This window comes from Mesocricetus auratus, unplaced genomic scaffold (assembly GCF_017639785.1).
Source record: "Mesocricetus auratus isolate SY011 unplaced genomic scaffold, BCM_Maur_2.0 Super-Scaffold_4256, whole genome shotgun sequence".
Classification (NCBI taxonomy): Eukaryota; Metazoa; Chordata; class Mammalia; order Rodentia; family Cricetidae; genus Mesocricetus; species Mesocricetus auratus.
In genome coordinates this window covers 123285512-123295577 of record NW_024429182.1, presented here as the reverse complement: position 1 = coordinate 123295577, position 10066 = coordinate 123285512, and the positions used below count along the sequence as shown (strand labels likewise).

At 44.5% G+C, this 10066-nt stretch overlaps 1 long non-coding RNA gene across 1 annotated transcript; it reads right to left on the bottom strand.

The window, feature by feature from the left end:
* Nucleotides 1–1930: 1930 nt before the first annotated feature.
* LOC121135400 lies at nucleotides 1931–8721 on the bottom strand. Its single transcript, XR_005872538.1, has 2 exons — nucleotides 7986–8721; nucleotides 1931–2282 (listed from the first exon to the last, which is right to left on the bottom strand). It is a non-coding gene; the product is annotated as an uncharacterized LOC121135400 (long non-coding RNA).
* Between the last annotated feature and the right edge of the window lie 1345 nt (nucleotides 8722–10066).

The window sequence follows — 10066 nt, the reverse complement described above, 5'->3', positions numbered from 1 at the left end:
CAGTATATATAATGCCATCCAAGGCACCTCTGTCACTATCCTATAAACTCACTCATCAAAACAAAGACAGCACTGGAGAGACAGCTCAGTGAGAGCCCTCTCTCTCTCTCTCTCTCTCTCTCTCTCTCTCTCTCTCTCTCTCTCTCTCTCTCTCTCTCCCCAAGGTTTCTCTGTGTAGTCCTGGCTGTCCTGGGACTCTCTCTGTAGACCAGGCTGGCTTCAGACTCACAGAGATGCCTCTGCCTCCTGAGTGCTGGAGTTAAAGGCGAGTACCACCACTGCCCAGCTGAAAGCCATCTCTTAAGATGCTTAAGAAGCACTTGCTCGGGCTGGAGAGATGGCTCAGAGGTTAAGAGCACTGGCTGATCTTCCAGAGGTCCTGAGTTCAATTCCCAGCAACCACATGATGGCTCACAACCATTCGTAATGAGATCTGGTGCCCTCCTCTGACCTGCAGGGATACATGTAGACATGATACTATATACATAATAAATAAAAATTTTAAAAAAAAAGAAGCACTTGCTCTTCTTGCAGAGGACCTTGATTCAAAGTTCCCAGCAACCACAACCATCTGTAACTCTAGTTACTCCAGGGGATCCAGTACCCTCATCTGGCCTCCTCAGGCCCTATACACACAGAGAACACTACATACAAACAGATAAACATTCATATATATCAACTGAAAAAAAATTAAAAAGACAAAAGAAGGAAAGACATTTCTTTGGCACCGTTTTTGTTTTGTTTACGAGTCAGGGTTTCTCTGTGTTGTTTTGGAGGCTGTCCTGGAACTTACTCTGTAGACCAGGCTGGCCTCGAACTCACAGAGACCTTCCTGCCTATGCCTCCCAAGTGCTGGAATTAAAGGCGTGCGCCACTAATGCCTGGCTCTTTCCCATCTTTTGAGCTATAACTGGAAAGTCACCAAAATGATATATATCGACAGTGTTGGTTCAGTTGCCTGAGACTCTCCTGGATAGGCATATACCTCCACTTGACTATGACATACACTCTGCTATGCTCTTAGGAAATATACCCAGCACATGGACAAATCTTTTCCCTCTCTTTTCAACCCTCATGTTCAAGCTTTTATCAAAACATCTTTGGCAGGGCGGTGGTGGCACACTCATGCCTCCAACCCCAGCACTCAGGAGGGAGAGGCAGACGGATCTCTGTGAGTTCGAGATCAGCCTGGTCTACAAGAGCTAGTTCCAGGACAGCCTCCAAAGCCACAGAGAAACTCTGTCTTGAGAGAGAAAGAGAGAGAGAGAGAGAGAATCACCAACTTTGATTCAAACTAGCTAGTCCCCAAATTCTTTTCTTCACTGAGGCTAGGAATCTTGGTTTGGCCTAAGTTGAGGTCACTAGAAGATTTAGGGAACTCCTTGGGCTGCAGAGAGCAATAGCATTGAGTGTCACAGTCCTCTGACCACTGACACTTCCCTTTGAGAATCCTTACTTAGGTCTGCTTTGATTACATTTATTTATTCTAAGTGTGAGGAGCTCAGGAACCACAGCATGCGTGTAGAGGTCAAGGACAAGGAGTTGGTTTTCTTCTGTGATCCTGTGAGTTCTGGGGACTGAACTGGGGTCATCAGGTTGGAGGCAAGCATCTTTCTTGACACTTGCTTTTGTTATTGTTGTTGTTTTGTTTTCTTGAGGCAGGGTCTCACTCTGTAGTCCTGGCTGGCTTAGAACTCACTATGTAGCCAGGCTTGCCTCAAACTTACAGCAGTCCCCCAGCTTTAGCAAGGAGCTGTGATTATATGTATGAGGTTCTACTCCCAGCTTTGTTCTTTTGTTTTGTTTTTTGAAACAAGATTCCACTATGTAGCCTCAATTCATGAGGTCCTCCTTCCTTTACTTCCCAAGTCCTGAGAAATAAAAGCTGTCTATCCTTTCCAAGTGGCCCTATAAAGGAATCTGCTAATTCTTTCTTAAAAGAGTATCACTTATTCTTTAACAACTTCATACATCTTGTATACATTGTATCTTGACCCAAACAGGTGGGCACACCTGGGAAGGGTTTTTCTTAGTTGGATTAATTGAGTTGGGAAGACCCATCCTAAATCTGGGTCACACCTTCTGGTGGCGGTTGACATAAAAGGACATGGAAGGAGGAAGCTTTTGCTTTTGCCTGCTTGCCCTCACTCTTGATGACAAGCTCATCTGTCCTGCTGCTGAGGCATTATTTGTCCAGGCCTTCTTCTTCTCTGGGATTCCAATGTAGACCGAAAGCCAACTGAGACATTGTGAATGAAACTTCCTGAAAAGAAGCTCTCTGGCTGTAAACAAAAAAAAAGGAAAGAAAGAAAAAATAAAAACTCTTGAGACGAGTTTCTGTGTCTTCAGAGACTAATGGAGCAATTGGAATTTTGGTGCTATGGAAAGACTGGAATTTTGTAGGTTCAGAAGCTAGTTTTAGCCTTTTGGAAAAGCCGTGCCTTGCCCCACTCTGTATCCGAACTAAAACCTTATAAGAACAACAACAACAAAAACAAAACTCTGAGACGATTTAACTTAGAAGAATACCAGATTCCACCCATCTAAGAACTAAGAATGGCAGATAACATTTTAGTCCCATTGAACAGTCATGCACACCGCCCCTTTTGATTGTATCGGCCTCTTTGACGTACCCACCAATGCCTTTGAAACTTGCCTTGATTTACGACTTTTTATAAAAACCCATGAAACTGCTCCCATGTTGGAATATGGAACTTGGGGCAACCTAAATCTATGTTCCCTTGCCATGGTCATTCAAAATGGCTCCAGAATAAACTGTCCCTTACTCCCTTCAAAATGAGAGCTGTGTTTTATTGTTGTTGTCATTGTTGGTTTTTTTTTGTTTGTTTGTTTGCTTTTTTGGTTTTTTGAGACAGGGTTTCTCTATTGTTTTGGAGGCTATCCTGGAACTCACACTGTAGACCAGGCTGTCCTCGAACTCACAGAGATCCGCCTGCCTCTGCCTCTTAAGTGCTGGGATTAAAGGCTTGCACCCCAATGTCCAGCCAGAGATGTGGTTTTTATGTCAACAACATCCAGCCTTGTGAACTGAACAATTACCAGATTCTTGGCCTCTCCATCAGGAGACAGCCATTAGTGGACTAGTTGGGTCACAGTCTGTAAGCCTCTCTAATAAATCCTCTTTTTATATGTAGATGAATTCTACCAGTCCTGTTCCTCTGAAACCCGACTAATACCATCTCCTTCTTCTCCTTTTCAGTAATCCATGGACTCCAATTAGTGTGTCTCCATGTGAATGGGTGTGGGGTCTTCTACCCAGATTGAACAGGGGCAATTTACCAACGGGCGCATCCCCGAAAACAAATTACTCATCTCCTAGGAACCATTAACTGCCTCTGGCTCCTAATTAGGAATGAGGCCTCAGAAGTTTCCCCTCTGACTATGCTGGAATACTGACTGGCTTGGACATGTACAGGTAGGCACAGATGCTGTGAGTCCGTGAATACAAAAGTCACATCATGTCACATTCAGAGCACAGCATTTAAATACTCCTCCCTACCCACCAGCTCTTAACACCTTCCCTCTTCCCATGGATGTTCCCTGAGCCTTGAGAAGGTCAGGGGGGTTGATAAACTCATCACATTTAGGATACTCACTAGTCCCTTATTTTTCAGCATTGACCAGTTGGGAATCTTCTGCAATAACTGCTATCCACTGCCAAATAAACAAAATAAAACAACAAAAGCAATGGACCAAGGTCAAGAATATCACTAAGAAAGCTGCATTTGTGTGTGTGTGTGTGTGTGTGTGTGTGTGTATGTGTTGGTGAACATGTGAGTGCAGGTGCCTATGGTTCTAAAAGAAGTTGCATTCGCTGCAGCTGGAGTTACATACAGAACAGGTGCTGGGAACTGAACCCCTGTCCTTGTAAGAGTCATCTCTTTTGGGGAAAGCTGCTAATTCTTTGTTTGTTTGTTTGTTTGTTTTGTTGTTTTTGAAATAGGGTTTCTCTGTGTAATGGCCCTAGCTGTTTTGGAACTCACTCCATATACCAGGTTTACTTTGAACTCACAGAGATCTACCTGCCTCTGCCTCCTGAGTGCAGGGATTATAGGCAAGAGCCACCACTGCCCAGCTGAGGTAAATCAATTTGTAATGTAGCTTCTACCAAACCCTACACTGAGAACATGTTCAGATAGTGTTTGAAGTCTGAAGCAGCGTGTTCCCTGCTTGGCTGTAACCTGCGTACCTGATGTTTCCAAACCAAGGTCCTTAAAAAAGCGCCTCGATTTATGACGTTCTTTGTTCTATTATTACAACACCTTTAGCAGAGCTGCTGCCAGGTTAGAACGTGGGATGTGGAGTAACCAAGATCTGTGTTCCCTGGCCACAGTCACTTGTGGTTAGCTCCAGGGTAAACTACCCTTGGGTGAGAAGGTTTCTCCCTTCAACTTTATGAGCTGAGTTACAGTGTTGGCTCTGGAATCTTGTTTGTTAAACTTGTTTTTCATTCTACTCTTCTCTCTGTCCAGTAACTTTTTACTATCTACCCTAGTGTCAAAATACCTATAAAGCTGGGAAAATAACTTCAATAAGTAAACTGGGAGAGCAAGGGCTGACAGTGCTGGACAATCCTCTTGCCTCAGCCTCCCAAGCACTGGTGTGCAAAGTTGACCAACGTAGATAAATCTCTCACCCACACCCACACTCAGGGGATAGATTTTTCATTTTTCAGAAGTGGACACCTTCCAATTATTCCTGGAAGACTTTTATTTCATTCTCCCACCCCTGCTCTTGCTACTGAGATACATTTGACTTGGACTATTGGGATGGCTCAGAAGACAAAGGCACCTGATGCCAAGCCTGAAGACCCAAGTTAGATCCCCAGGATCCCCAGGTGGACAGCAAGAACTCTCACATGTTATTCTCAATTCCACCTGCACAATGGCATTTTTTAAAAATGTAATTAAAATTTACCTCCAAGGAACATATTTGTGCAGACTGCAATCAATATAAATGATACCTAATGTTTAGGCCTACTGTGTGACAGGAGGAAATAGTGGAGGCTATGTCAAAGTAGAAATTGCATGTCCTGTCTAAAGTGGCCGCCACATCCCTATACCTGACACCTGCTGCCATATGGTACAAGAGCAGCCATAACCTATTTGTCAAAAGGAGTTAAGTAGAAGCTGGCCATAGTGATGCTGATATAACAGAAACTTGAATTAATGATGTAGAATCAACTTAAAGTAATAGAATTAATGTTATATACTTCATAGAATTAAGTCACAAGATGAATTAAGCTACAAAATCAGTAGTCTGCTAACCAGGCCTGTGAGAGACAAGCAAAATTTAGGCTGCAGTGATGTAAACGTTTACTTACTGGGATTGCCCAGCCATTAGGCTCCATTCACATAACAAAGGAGGCATCCTGACTTACAACCAGCCAGCCCTTACGTCCATCCCCAAATCAAAGACCTTGCCTCTAAGGGAAACTCTAGGGACATCCCTGGGTCACAACCCATGAAGTCCTGGCCTGCCATAGAGTCCCCAGTTCTCTTCTTGAGGCACGCATATTTCTGCCAGGATGGGAAAGAGAGTTAAGGATGACAGCCTAGCCGGGCGTTGGTGGCACACACCTTTAATCCCAGCACTTGGGGGGGGGGGGCAGAGGCAGGCGGATCTCTGTGAGTTCGAGGCCAGCCTGGTCTACAAAGTGAGTTCCAGGACAGCCTCCAAAGCTACAGAGAAACCCTGTCTCGAAAAAAAACCAAAAAAAAAAAAAAAAAAAAAAAAAAGGATGACAGCCTATGTGGAAATCATAAACCTAACATGTTAGAGAAATATTGTATTCATGGCTGGCTCCTCTCTGAGTATTAGCCAAAGCTGGACTTGAACTATTATTAAAGAGCTGTTCCTTTATTAATCTCACGTTAAGCATGTAGAGTGAGTCTCACTGGAAAGGCATATTATTTCTACGACAGTGTATAATACGAGTTTTGAGGAGACTGAGGCAAGAGGATCTTGATTTGGAGGCCAGTTTAGACTATGTAACAAGTTCCAGGACAGTTTGGGTCCCATAGTGAACCCCTGTCTCAAAAACAGAGGAAGAGAAAGAGAGAGGAAATAAGTGTGTGTGTGTGTGTGTGTGTGTGTGTGTGTCCACTATCTTCATAAACCACAGAAGTTATGGTAGCCTTCACAAGATGAAGCCAGTCAAAATTCCAGCATAGATGGGGGCTTATGAAGGTCACCCATGGCCAAGGAGCTATGGACAATTGATGCTGCCTAAGGATAACGCACTAGCACTGTTCTTGATGAATGCACGTGGGTACGGTTAGGTCACCTGTGTGCGTTAGTGGATGTCCCACAAGTACAGACACGCAGGCAGCACTAATAACTTAGTGAGTTACTGAAAAATAAACACAAGCTGGGTGTGGCGCTGCACGACTTTATCCAGGACTTGGGAGGCAGAAGCAGGTGATGCTCTGGGAGTTCCAGGCCAGCCAGGGTTAAATAATGAGAACTTGTTTCAAAAATTAATTCCAACACACTGGAAGCAAAGGCAGCAGATCTCTGAGTTTGAGGCCAGTCTGATCTACAGGGAGAGTTCCAGAAGAGCTACACAGAGAAACCCTGCCTTGAAAAACAAAACAAAATACCTGCTCCCCAAGAAAACAACAAAAATTGTATACATACATGAAATTGTCAAAGAATAAATGTATTATTTTGCGTGTTTCTTGTGGGTACAGGTAACAGATTACCTGATACTCATCCCTGGATGGATTTGGGGTGACGTGTGGCCAACAGTGCTATAAACACCTCTCTTGTCAGGACTTGCTGATCTGCTTGGACCTGCTGCTTGGAAACTGTTCAATACTGAAGCTCCCCCACCTGCTTCTACTAGATGAAGAGGATGGAGTGTGGTAGGCTATTGTTTTTATGTAATTATTGTTGTTTTTTTTTTTCAACTCAGTACCGAATAAAAAGGCGAAAAGTCTGCTCAGAGCATTCTCTGTCCTAAGAAACTTTCCCATGCCTCCCAGGAGAGTGCTAAGCTTACATTCTCAGTGCACTCAGTTTGCAGAGGGAGCGCTGGATGGAATAAAGTAGCCCAACCGGGACTCCTTGCTCCTTCTCACTGCGGGGATTTTAAAATGCAGGCGCCACCATTTACTAGCTGATGTTTAAGCAATGATAATTTCCTTTTGCTCTGGTTTCTAGATCTGTAAAACATTCCCAGAGCGCTTGCAGTAGGCAGAGGGAGAGCAGGATAGAACAAGGTAGCCTAACATGGGCTCCTAAAGCGGGACATTAAAGAGTTGGTGTTAATTAGTATTATTTAGCAAAGCCAAAAAGTCCTGAGTTACACAGCAAAGCTCATGTCCCTAAAGGAACATACACGCCAGCCATGATTTTCATAGCACCATCAGATCCGATCTGGGCATAAACTAAATTTTAAAAGAGAAAAACGAACAGGTATTTTTTTTTAACAGGGGAGCTGTATCATTTCCTTGAGTGAATGTGTAATTACATATTTCCACAGCTCAGTTTGAATTTCCTTCTGAGCTAGCTTAACATGAAAACAAAACACACACACACAATTTTATCGAAGGAAACATGGGAAGTTGCACCAGTTTTGAGGGCACAAACCCTGCCCTGGTAAGGCTGAGAAACCACAGCTCACATCTTGGAGCACGCCCCTGGTTTCCCTCCCATCCAGAACATTTAACTGAAAAGGTGTCTACACAGTCGAGGCAGTAAACACTGATATCCCACATGCCAGAGTCCGCCATACAACTCTTTCTGCGCAGCTCAGGGTGAGCCACTGGCTTTGTTCTCTGCTCACAGAGCAAGGCTTTGGAGGCCATCTTGGAAACAGGAGACCTGCCGGTGCCTCGGCGGGGGCTGGTAGTAACCAGGCAACGGAGGCGCACCCTGTGCCGCGCAGCCGCAGTCCGCTGCGCTCGCGCTGGCCCGCTGCGTGGGCGGAGCTGACGGGGCAAGCGAGGGCGGAAAATTACCTCTGGTTTTTCTTAAAGGCGCAGGGTCCCGTCTTGCTCAAGGCCCCAGAGTATGCTCCGTCTGCGAAGCAAGTTTGCGATGCACCGTCCACCTTGCTTTTCCTCTGCGAATGAGAGTTTCGTTCATCTTCTCAGAGGAAATAAAATCCAATTTAAAATTGAATTCCCTGGGTAGTCTTAAGTTTGTAAGTGGGCAAACGGTAGAATAAATAGGTTTCCTCAAAAGTCGAGTTTGGGGTTGGGGGGGATGAGCCAAATGAAACGAAACAACCACCAAGTGAACCCTAAAATATCGAGTGGCAAAGAAAGAGAGTTAATGAACTCAGGAAGGGAACAGAAGAAGCACCCACGAATCAAGTCAGGACTGTGTGGCAAGTTTAAAAACTGGAAGGGTCTGACGCATGTAAAATCCATTTTCACAGACGACTGACAGATTATAGTACATTAAAAATTAGCAGAAAAACAAGATGCCTGTTAAAGAAGTAAAGCGGGGTCAGAAAGCACCCTCCCTTAGAAGGTCACTTTTTATAGTCGATAAAACGAGACCTTTTGCTCTGCGTTTTAGAAAAAAAAAAAAAAGACAGTTCTTTAGAGTGTATGCGTGTTGGTACAGGGCATTTGTACAAACGGTGAGCTTGGAGGACCTTGCAGGGAAGCCGGCCGGTCCCCGTCTAGGTCCTGGGGATTGGACTCAGGTCACCAGGCTTAGCAACAATCACCTTTACCCTGTGAGCCATCTCTCCGGCCTCCACCCTGCTTCTTATCAAGGAAATTTCCTTCCAATTAGCAGCTTTCACGATTTACAAGCTAAGGAGTGATTCATAATAGTCCTGTTTATCTCAAGGAATAAACACACTGCTCCGGTGCAGTGAAAACCTGCAGGATATATTCTGCCGCCCTGCAAGTCTCTAAAATTAATGTCTTCACCAAGAGAAGGTACACCCACTCTCTCCTACAAACCTCACCCAGCATCCTCAGCAGCACTGTGGATTCTCACCACACGTAGGAACGATGTACCTATCTTATCATGGCCATAGCAAACCAATTTCTATCACAGACTGAAGCATTTCCCCCGGCCCATGCTTCTCCGTCATGTTTAAGCCTTACTACATCTCTAGTTTAAACCCCAACAACATGGCCTTTTGGTCCTGATTGTGAAGTCTCTGAAACGTCAATGTTTACCCAGTAATTTGTAAAGGATATTTTGTTGTTTTCAGAACAGGGGAGCTGTGTGTGAAACTCGATACTAAGAAAATGTGTTGCATTGCCTAAACAGACCGCATGCATAGCCTGTGGGTTTTCAATGTGGATATTAAAGAAAGGACCACGTTATCCTAGAAGCACGGGGAGATGAAGTCCTGTGGAACAAAAAAGGTGCCGCCACCGTGGGGAGAGATTTAATGCGATGGCAACTGTCTGTGCCTTGCAAACAAAAATACATGTCCTTGCTGCTGGTGCCTGCTATGTCCTTACTTACTGCCTTCGAGTTCCATCACCACAGCTAAAGAAGAGACTGTGAAAACGCTGCTTCTTAGCCAAATGGTGTTTCTAATGTTTGCAGTCTCCTTGCAGAGAGGGTAATGTGGGATCCCAGATGCTGCCTGCTGAACCGGGCCAGTTCTGGTGTCTGGGCAGGCCAGTGTCCTCGCTACCTTTATTTTGGAGGGCTGTTTTCTATTTCAGACAGTTCTGCATGGTTCCTAATGGCCTAGAATAGTCCCCACTCTCCCGGAGAACAAACTCCAGAGAAAGGGCTGGGGAAGAGCACACACACACACACACACACACACACACACACACACACACACACACACATGACAGACACAGAATTCCAACAGAAAGTCACCAGAATCCTCCCTCTTAAATTCAATATATAAAGTGAATCAAATTGCTAAGAGATCAAATTACTATAAATTAGAATCCAATTCTGTTTAAGCTATAATGAAATTATTTATGTTTTTTTGTTTTTTGTTTTGTTTTGTTTTTTGAGACAGGGTTTTTCTGTATTGTCCTGGAACTCGTTCTGTAGACCAGGCTGGCCTCGAACTCACAGAGATCCACCTGGCTCTGCCTCCAGAGTT